The 9,648-nt window shown below is 66.7% G+C and overlaps 1 protein-coding gene across 2 annotated transcripts in view; it reads left to right on the top strand.

The window, feature by feature from the left end:
• The first annotated feature begins 694 nt into the window (after positions 1-694).
• Positions 695-9,648, top strand: part of SBNO2 (strawberry notch homolog 2) — a 51,327-nt gene continuing 42,373 nt past the window's right edge. For both annotated transcript variants that reach the window (XM_058537831.1, XM_058537830.1), the window contains exon 1: positions 695-785. The gene's annotated coding sequence lies outside the window, so the exon portion shown is untranslated. The remainder of the gene's footprint in view (positions 786-9,648) is intronic.

Here is a 9,648-nt window from a genome sequence, read left to right as displayed (position 1 = left end):
CCACACTGGGTCTGCCTGAACCGCCCCGGCCCACTCCGTGGTGGGTCCAATGGGCTCGAGTCACAGGAAAGCTGCCGTCTGTGCCAGCGCTGAGTCCCGCCCTCTTCCTGGCAATGCAGTTGGCAAATCCCGGCACCGTTTGCATCAGGCCCCTGGAAGCCCTGTTGGGGAAGGAGGTGGCCAGCAGGGGAGCCTGCCTGAGAGCCTCCTGATCTCTTGGGGTGGCCCCTAGGACTCACCAGACCCCCAACCCCTGTGTGCCAGGCTCTGTGTTCTTCCGGCGGGGAGGCAATAGAGAGCATGACTGGGTGGGGAGGCAGAGAGTCTCTGAGGAGGGGGCTTTAGAGCCAAGATTGGGGTTTTACAAGAACCCCAGCAGTTTCAAGGTCAGGGGTGAGAGTGCAGCAGGGTTGGGGGGGCACAGCCCGTGCAAAGGCCTGGAGATGGGACTGCTTCGATTCTGTCCTCATGTTGCAGAGGAGGAAACTGGGGCTCGCCAGGGTAAGCCTCCGGCCAAGGTCCCAACAGCACAGGCGGGGGTGGGATTCGAACCCGGGGACGACAGAGTCCGAGCCCCTCGGAAGGCGCAGGGGCCTCCAGGAGCCCAGAGGCGAAGGCCGGCCTCGGTGGCCCCGCCCCGCCACAGGCCCCGCCCCCGCGGCATGACCGGAAGTGCGCGGGGCCCCCAAGATGGCGCCTGAAACCCGGAAGTGAGCGCGGCGGCGGCGAAGCGCGGAGAAACTGAGGCGCCGCGGGCTCCGCGCCCGGCCGGACCCGGGTCCGAGGTGAGGCGCGTGCGGCCCGACCCCCGCCCCGACCCCGCCGTCCCCGTCCGGCCCGGCCCGCTCTCCCGGCCCGCGCGGGCCCCGGCTCCCCGCGGCCGCCCGCGCCCCGGGTCGGGGGTTCTGGGGTTCCGGGGCCGCGGGCGGGGGGAGCGCGGCGGCGTATCGCCGCCCTCCGGCGCGACCCCCGACCCCGCCCTCCGGCGCGACCCCCGACCGCTCTCCGCCGTGAATCCTGACCCCGCCGTCCGCCGTGAACCCTGACCCCGCCCTCCTCCGCGACCCCCGACCGCGCTCTCCGCCTTGAACCCAGACTCCGCCTTCCTCCGCGACCGCCGACCCCGTTCTGCACCGTGAACGCTAACCCCGCCCTCCTCCGCGACCCCCGACCGCGCTCTCCGCCTTGAACCCTGACTCCGCCCTCCTCCGCGACCCCCGACCCCGCTCTGCGCCGTGAACACTAACCCCGCCCTCCTCCGCGACCCCCGACCGCGCTCTCCGCCGTGAAGCCTGACTCTGCTCTCTGCGACCCCCGACCCTGCCCTCCTCGGTGATCTCCGACCCCCCTCTCCGCCGCGACCCCTGACCTGCCCTTCTCGGTGACCCTCCACCCCGCTCATCGGTGATTCCCTGACACCTCCCTTCTTGGCGACTTCTATCCCACGCTCCTTGGTGACCCCCGAACTTTACTTCTTTGGTGATCCTTGACCCCGCGCTTCTCGGTGACCCTCCAGCACCTTGTGACCCCCTGGAACCTACTCCTCCGTGATTCCCTGACTCCTCCCTTCTTGTGATCCTCAACACCCTGCCCGTCGCTGACCCCAGCTCCTCCCTTTCTGGGGGGCCCCTCCTCTCCCCCCATCTTGGTGACCCCTGACCCCAGGCTCCCTGGGGATTCCTGTCCCATCCTCCTTAGTGTCCCCTTTCCCAGGACCCGTCCTTTCCTGGCTCCTGGGCCCCTGCAGCGTGGCAAGAGGGGCAGACACTCCTGTTCCCTGCCCTCGGGTTGGGTCACTCGGCTTTGGGGTGGGGGCCTTGCTGGTGTCAGCTGACTGGGGGAGGGGGACGGCAGAGCTTGTTGGGGTGGGAGTGTCCCCTGGAGCTGGCACTGGGACCACCGAAGGACGGGCTGGGGGCAGTGGTGGGCAGAGACTCCCCTGCCAGAGGTGCAGGAGGAGCAGCCTGCGTGGGTGGAGGGGAAGGGAGGCGCCCAGGAGGGTCCCGCCACCCCGTGCTTCTCCCCAGAGCCCCTAGAGGGACTGGCCAGGACCGGAACTGGCTGGGTGGGGGCGCGGGGGCGCCAGGGAGGCCATGGGGTGTCTCCCTGCAAAACGCTCTCGACGTTCTGAGAAGGGAGAAGCATGGAGTCTGTGCGGGGCGTCTGGGGCACCCCCGGCTCCTGCTTCCCGGAACGGCATGTGCGTTGGTCCCGCCCGCCCTGAATGTCCGTCCTCCCTGCTGTCCATGGCCCGTCGGGCCAGTGGTGCCGTCTGTTTGCACCCGTCCAGGAGGGGGCCCGGCCTGGAAGCCGGCCTTCGATGGAGCGTGCTGGCAGGCTAGGGGGTGGTGAGTGTTTCACGGCGGGGCTGGGGAACTGGTGTTGGACTGGACACCCCCGGGGGACCTGCTGCCAGGTGAAGTGATCAAGCCCGGAGCCGGCACCCTGGGGCTGTCCCCGTAGGCGCTTCTGAAAAGTTCAAGGAAATGGGGCCTGGGCCTGGGGGACGCACGTCCCGGAGGGAAGAAAGGCATCTGTCACAGGCAGGAAACTCGAGAGAGGGTCGGAGGGCGGCCTCGGTCAGTAGATGGGAGGCCCGGCAGTCCTGCAGGCACAGGACGTGCCCGTGCGCTCCGCTTTTCCCTGCCCTGGATTCTGCTTCTCCGGCTGCGGGGCGCTGTGCTGTCAGGACCCTGTGAGCAGGGGAGTGTCTGAGCCCCCTGTCTTTGAGGCTGAGACCTGGGGCCCATCTGCCACCGGTCTGCATCCTTTCTTCCCAGCTCTCTGGATTTTCCCAGGGGAGGCCCCAGGGGTGGGTGATGGCTGCCCAGGGCTGTCTGTTCGGTCCCCGTCGTGCAGTCCTCTCCAGAGTCCTCGTGAAGAATGCTGAATGTGCACTTGTGCTGCTGGCTGGGTGGGCCAGGGAAGGGTGCGTGGGCAGGTGGCCCCAGGGCCCCCCGATGGTGGGGGAAGTGCAGGCAGGCACCCACCAGACCCTGGGGGAGCCCGGCAGGTGCATGACCCCGGCCTGGGGACGACCCAGTGCAGGGACCTGGGGACAGGCGCCTTTGTTTAACTCTGAGCTTCTGACGTGTGCTCACACCTGCCCTGAGCCAGGACCTGCCCTGCCCGGGTGTGTGTCGGGGGGGAGACTCGGTGCTTTGGCAGAGGGTGGGGGAGGCCGGGGCCCAGACGAGGGCCAGGTTTCCAGGGGAGCCCATGGGGGCAGCACAGAAGAGGCGGTTGGCTTTGAAGTCGGGGTGGGCGGGGCCGCAGGTGTGCAGGTGGGCCGTCCAGGGCCACTGGGTGACCTTGGGCCAGTCACCGTCCCCCCCCGGGGGGGCGGGTGGAACCGAGGCCAGACCTCCACAGCCCACAGGCCTGGCCCCCACTGGGGCATGACCAGCCTGGGCTGGCCCAGCTGGGGTCCAGCAGAGTCTCAGACGCGCATCCAGCGGGGGCCGGGCCGGAAACGCTGACCCAGCACGGGGCTCTGGCGGGTGAGTGAGCTGGGCTGGGAATAAAGAGGCGACTGTGTCCAGTCCCAGAGGCCGCCTCCCCCCTCCCGGGGCGGCCTCCCTGCTGCAGCCGGCACAGCCGGCGGGGGTGGGGAGCTGCCGCTCTCGTGTGGGGGGGCTGGCGGTGGGGAGCCAGCCCCCCGTGGCGCCAGCACAGTCCCAGGGTGTGCGTGTGTCCGTGTGCAGGCGTGACTGTGTATGTGTGCCAGTGCATGTTTCGTGCGTGCAGCAGATGCACACACATATGTCATGTGTGTGCTTGTGTCGCGTGTACCTGTGATTCGCCGTGGGCAGACTTGGTGCGTCTCCAGCCACTTTCCGCAGCCGAGGGCTATGTGGTCAGACGGCAGGGAGGGCCGGGCCGGGCAGGCTGCAGGGTGTAGCCGAGAGCACGGTCACCCACACCCGTTCCAGGCCTGCCTGCCCCCTGCTCGCCCGCCACCTCATCCAGTCTGCCCACGCTTGTCCATGGGGCGCCCGGCAAGTGCAGTCCCCCTCTCCCCTGAGTGGAGCCCCAGTCCCTGTCCCTGGGAACTTCCACACCCCCCACCCCCCAGCTGCTGGCAGTCCCACGTGAGCGACCTGAGCGGGGCTGGGGCGGAAAGCCCGCTTCCTTCATCTGCTGAAGATGGTGACAGCCCGCTCCCCTGCTGGGAGGTGTGGCCGCCCTGCCCTCGCCCTGCCCTCCGGCGGGTGGCTCAGGTGAGGGCAGGACCGCTGCCTAGGATGCTGGCTCCTTCACCTGCTGCACTGGGCTTGCCGGGCCCCTGGGGAGGCAGAACAAGACCTGCCGCTTGTTTATATCCCACACCGTGAGGGACTTGAACACACGATGCTCAGTGAGAACCAGACACAGAAGGACACACAGTGTGTGAGTCCATTGATGTGAAATATCCAGAACAGGCACATCCACAGACAGAACGTGGGTTCGTGGTTGTCAGGGGCTGGGGAGGGGCTGGGGGTGACTGCTGATGGGGACAGGGCTTCCTTTAGGGCTGATGGAATGTTCTGGAACTAGATAGAGGTGATGGTTTGCACAACCATCACTAAATGGACTAAAACCCACTGCGTTGTACACTGTAGTGGGTGAGGTATATGGTGTGTGAATTGTGTTGCCATAAAACAAGTGTTAGAAACCCAGAAAGCAGGGCCAGTCCTTGCCCCTCAGCTGCCCGTGTGCCGTGGCCTGGAGTTGAGTGGGCATCTGGGGGTGGCCCCCAGCATGGCCCCGCTGCCAGCTCACGCGTGGGCGCTGGGTGGTTTTGAGGCATCTTCTCCCGGCCCCACAAGGAGAGCAGAGGGGGCACCGTCTCTGAAGTTTATGGGGGGTAAACGAGGCTCTCCTGGGAGCCCCCCACCAGGCCCCCGCTCTGTCCCCAACAGCTGCCGTGGGCAGACGGGAAGCATGTCCTGCAGGACGTGGTCTGGGGGTCTGGACTTCCGGTGCGGGGTGCTCAGCTGTGTGCGGGGTGGAGAGTGGGCAGCCCTGGGGGCCCGGCCTGCAGGAGGTGGCGGCTGGGGCCAGCGCTGCTCTGGCCCTCTGGTACATTCCCCTGACTGGCCGGGCCCCCCACGAGGCCAGGTGACAGCGGGGAGGGGAGTGATCCTCTTGAGTGCGGGCCGAGCCGCACCCGCCAGTTCACTCACTGACAGTGACCCTCCCAAGTCAGCCGTGCCCTCCTGCCGTTGTCCACGGCACGGCCGCGGGGAGCCTGCCCACTAGGGGAAGGCGTTGATTTGGCCCCTGCCCAGGTTCCCGCACCCAGAGCCCTACAGCGGGAATCACCGCCCGCAGAGGGGAGGGCCCTGGCCGGGCACCCCGGGCACGTGCGGCCCGAGCTTCCAGCGCCTTCTGGAATGTGCTCGTGGCTGCCGACCTCTGGTGCCACCGTGCCCTCCAGTCCATCCGTCTGTCTGTCCGCCCATCTGTCCATCCGGTTGTTCAGAGAGGGCGCCGGCTTTCCCGTCGGGACTGGCGTCTTAGGAGTAAACCCCCTCGTTCCCAGGCCGCTGTGTTTCAAAAGCACGGGCGCCACATTCCCGAGGACGGATCACCCGCTGTTCCCGGGGAGTCCGCTGCCCGGGGGTCAGAGGCCCTCAACACCGGAAGCTGGGACAGGGTGGGAGGGGTTGGGGGGTCTGTGGCCGGCAGTGAACTCTCATGGCCCTGGCTCATCAAGGGAGTGGCTGGCATCCAGCCCGACCTGCGGCCTGAGGCTCCGGGTCCGGCCCGGGCGGAAGGCATCTTCGCCTGTGAGGTAAACTGAGGAAGGGCCCACCCTGTGGGGGCTGCGGCCCCATGGAGCAGTGGGGCCCTCCCGCCTGCGTCTCCTCCCGGTGCTGTGGCCGTGGCCGTGGCCGTGGCCTGGTCTGCCTGGGGTGGGAGCTCAGCAGGGACCCGTGTGCTTCTGAGGGCTGCTTCAGGGTGTCTGGAATGTTCTCCTCGGCTGGTTTGGGGTGCGGCTCTGCTCTGGATGCTGTGAAGTGGGGGCGTCAGGCTCCCTCCCTCCCCGGCCTGGCCTGGGGTGGTTCTGAGATTGGTGCTGGGGGCGCAGGGCCTGGAAGCCTCTCCTGGTGTCACCAGGGAGCAGGTGAGCTGGCAAGGGGCATTTTGGGGGGTTTTCATCAGATTCCAGAATGACTTTTGGGGGTTTTCATCAGATTCCAGAGCGACTTTTGGGGGGTTTTCATCAGATTCTGGCCCTCTGGGAGCTCAGCCCAGTGTTATGGGGGTGGGGCTCAGGGTGAGTGAGCCCCCAGGCAGATGTTGGGGGCCATCAGGGCGGCATTTTGGGGTCCTGGCTGGTAATGGGAGGGCCGGTGGCTCCGCCCCCAGCCTCCTGGGGCCCTGGAGGAAGGCACGCCACGTCGGGAGGATGGGTGTGAGGGGGGGATGCCAGCCTTGAGAAGCCAAGTGCTGCCACCCCCAACCCAGACCTACAGCTTCCCTTGAAAAACCAGCCTGTCTGGAAGCCCTGGGCTGCATTCCTGGCGGTGGAGGCTGTGCTGCGCCAGCCGGCCCCCCAGCCTGGCCACCCTGTGCTGCCGAAAGGCGGCCTCGCTGCAGTCAGGCACCTCCAGGGAGCGGGGCCCCCGTCCCGTCCCCCGGAATCTGTTACTGTGCGCGGGGCCGGGCCGGCCTGGCTGCCCGCTCTGGTCCACTCGTGGCTGCATCCTGCCTCTGTCCTGTCAGCTCAGTAACGGCCCTGGAGACGTCCCGTCCTGGTCCCAGGACCTGTGGACTTGGCACCTCATGTGGCAGAGGGGACTTTGCAGCTGGATTAAGTCAAGGTCCCTGAGATGGAGGATGATCCTGGGTCACCGGGGGGCCCTGGGTCATCACAGCGTCCTCTTAAGCAGAGAACTTCCTCCCTGGAGGCTGCTGGGGTGAGAGACCTGGAGCTTGAGTAGGCCTCGTGCTGCCGCTGGCTTTGAAGATGGGTCAGCGTGCGTGACAGGGACACGGGCAGCCTCTAGAAGCCGAGACCCAGCCCCGGCTGACCACCAGCTCGGAGACAGCCCTGGGCCCTGCCGACCGCGTGGACTGAGAAGCGGATCCTCCTGAGGGTCCAGCGGCAAGCCTGGGCCTCATGAGACCTGGCGCCAAGGGCCGGCGAGCTCGCCTGGACTTCTGACCTGTGGAGCCGCGAGGATCCACGTGGGCTTTTCAAGTGGCCCGGTTTGCGGGCGCTCATCACGGCAGGAGGAGGAATGGATCCAGGCTCCGCTGATGGGTCTTGGGCTTCCCGCCACTGCGATTTGGGGGCCTCTGTCCTCTTCCCAGAGGTGGGCCCGGGGTCGAGCCCAGTGTGGGCGTTTGCGTGGGTCCGTGGAGCAAGGTTGCCGTCCCCCGAGCTCAGCCCAGGGCTGGGAGGGCCTCTTCCTCCTGGGACGCTGGATGCCCTTCGGGCTCAGGTAAAGGTCTCTTGTGATGTTCTTGGCACCGACCTGGACTGGGGGAGCCTGAGGAGGGTGCTGACTGGTCAGGCCTCTCACCTGGGACTAGTGTGACCCGGCTGCAGGCAGCGCCAGCCGCTCTCCTGCTCAGGGCTCTCCGAGGGGCTGGGTAGAGAGACCTGGCATGCTGGCTGGGTCGAGGCACACGCGATACCAAGCAGGGGCGGCCACAAGTGCCAGGAGGGACAGACCACCCTCTGCATGGACCCTGGGCAGGCCAGGGCACGCTAGTTTCAAAAGACCAGAGAGTTGGTGGCCAGTGATATTTTCTTAACATCTGCTCAGGGGTGGAAGACCCTCGGGGTCAGGGAGACCACAAGCTCGGTGTCTCTAAAGCCTTTTTAACACCACGAATAAACACGAGACCTGGGCAGCAGGCACCTCCCAGGAGAGGAAGCCTGCATGGGAGATGCTCGGCTGCTGCGTGAAGCCATTCCATGCCTGTCGGCCTGGGCAGAGGTTTAAAGGTCTGCCCGGAGCAAGGGTGCTGCAGCTGGACCTCCATCGCTGCCAGTGGGCGGGCGGAACGGTGCCACTGCCTTGGGAAGCATTCGGCTCTCCCCTGGAAGGCTGAACCGCCTCTGGGAGAGAGGGTATCAGGGGTCCGGGACCCCCCTGAGACCCAGGCTCAGTGTCCCCCACTGTGACTGAGAAGGCTGCCTGTCCTGGGCCCCTTTCCCTGCTGACCAGCCTCCTAACGGCCGTGCGGCTCTGACGTGTCCTTACGAGCTCAGGTGTGGCTTGCTCCAGCTGTGCTAAGTTGCTTTGTGAAGCTTCCGCCTTACTGTAGGCCATCAGAGCATCCTTCCACCTCCCTGTGTGTGGGGCCGTCACAGCGGCCGTGGGGTCTGGTGGCCGGCTGGTCTGTCCTGGATGAGCCAACGGGTCTCTGGGCCCGTGGCCAGCAGATGCATTGGCTGGAGAGCCAGGCAGCCATAGGTGACCCAAATCGATGCCTCCAGAGCCCAGCCTGACATTTGTTTCAAGCAGATGTGGCTCCCCGGGGTGGCGTGTGGGGGCGCTGTGTGTTTGCCCTGTTGCTGGCCCCCATGTGGTCCAGCTCTGCTGCTTTTGCTCTTGGGGGTCAGATTGGGGTGACGGGCTGTGCGGCCCCCCTCCCACCAGGGCCTCCTCCATCCGCTGTCGGCTTACTGGTCCTCCGTTCACCCACATGTTGACCGTGCCAGGCTGGGGCCAGGACGTCAGCTGAGCAACCCCATGGCCCGGCTGTGCGCAGGAGCTGTGGGGTCTCCCTGTCCCGCCGGGTGGGGCGGCCGCTTGGGGCCTCGGCCTGGAGTGTCGTCCCCCCAGTGCCCGGCCCCGTGACGGGGAGGGAGGGGGCTTTGTGTCCCAGCAGGACGGGAGGTTTTTCGAGAGACGCCCCCTCACCATCTGCCGTGAGGCGCAGGAGCCCGGCTGGGGGGGTGCCCTGGGGACCCGTGGGGTCTTGCAGGCCCTTTCCTACCTTTCCCGCGCTGAGAGCAGAGCTGGAAATTCAGCTCTGGCTTTCTGCTTTCTTAAATGGGGCTTCCGAGGGGGCCCCCCTCCTCCTCCGTGTCTTGGATGGAGTGCTCCTCCCGCCTGCCCCACCTGGCATCCCAGATGCCTCTGGGGACTCCGTAGAAACCTGAGGGCACACGCTTGGTGCCAGCCTCACCCAGTCGGCGGTGCTCCCAGCCCCCCAGGTGCCACGGGGATCCAGGCCGAGGGCCATGGCGGCTGCAGCTAGGGGTTGCCTCCCCGTCCTGCCGAGTGTCCGGGGCGGCTGTGACAACTGACTGCGTGCTGGACAGCTTAAACCACAGAGGTGTATCCTCTCCCAGCTCTGGAGGCTGGACGTCCCAGATCACGCGCTCCCTCCGGAGGCTCCAGGGGAGGGTCCATCCTGCCTCGTCCGGCCTCTGGGGGCTCCAGGCTTGTGGCCGCGTCCCTCCATCTCTGCTTCTGTCGTCACGTGTCCTCTCCCTGTGTCTGTCCAGATGTCCCTCTTATGAAGACAACAGTCTTTGCATCAGGGCCACCCAACCCCGGTGTGACCCCATCTTAACTAATTTCGTCTGCAAAGACCCTGTTTCCAAATGAGGGGCTGTTCACAGGTTCCCATGGGTGCACCTCGGTCCCCCCGGCCCCTCCTCCAAATCCCGACCCCCTGTTGCTCACCAGCTGGCCTTCA

Source organism: Diceros bicornis, unplaced genomic scaffold (genome assembly GCF_020826845.1).
Source record: "Diceros bicornis minor isolate mBicDic1 unplaced genomic scaffold, mDicBic1.mat.cur scaffold_67_ctg1, whole genome shotgun sequence".
NCBI lineage: Eukaryota > Metazoa > Chordata > Mammalia > Perissodactyla > Rhinocerotidae > Diceros > Diceros bicornis.
This window is presented reverse-complemented; position numbering and strand designations above follow the sequence as displayed.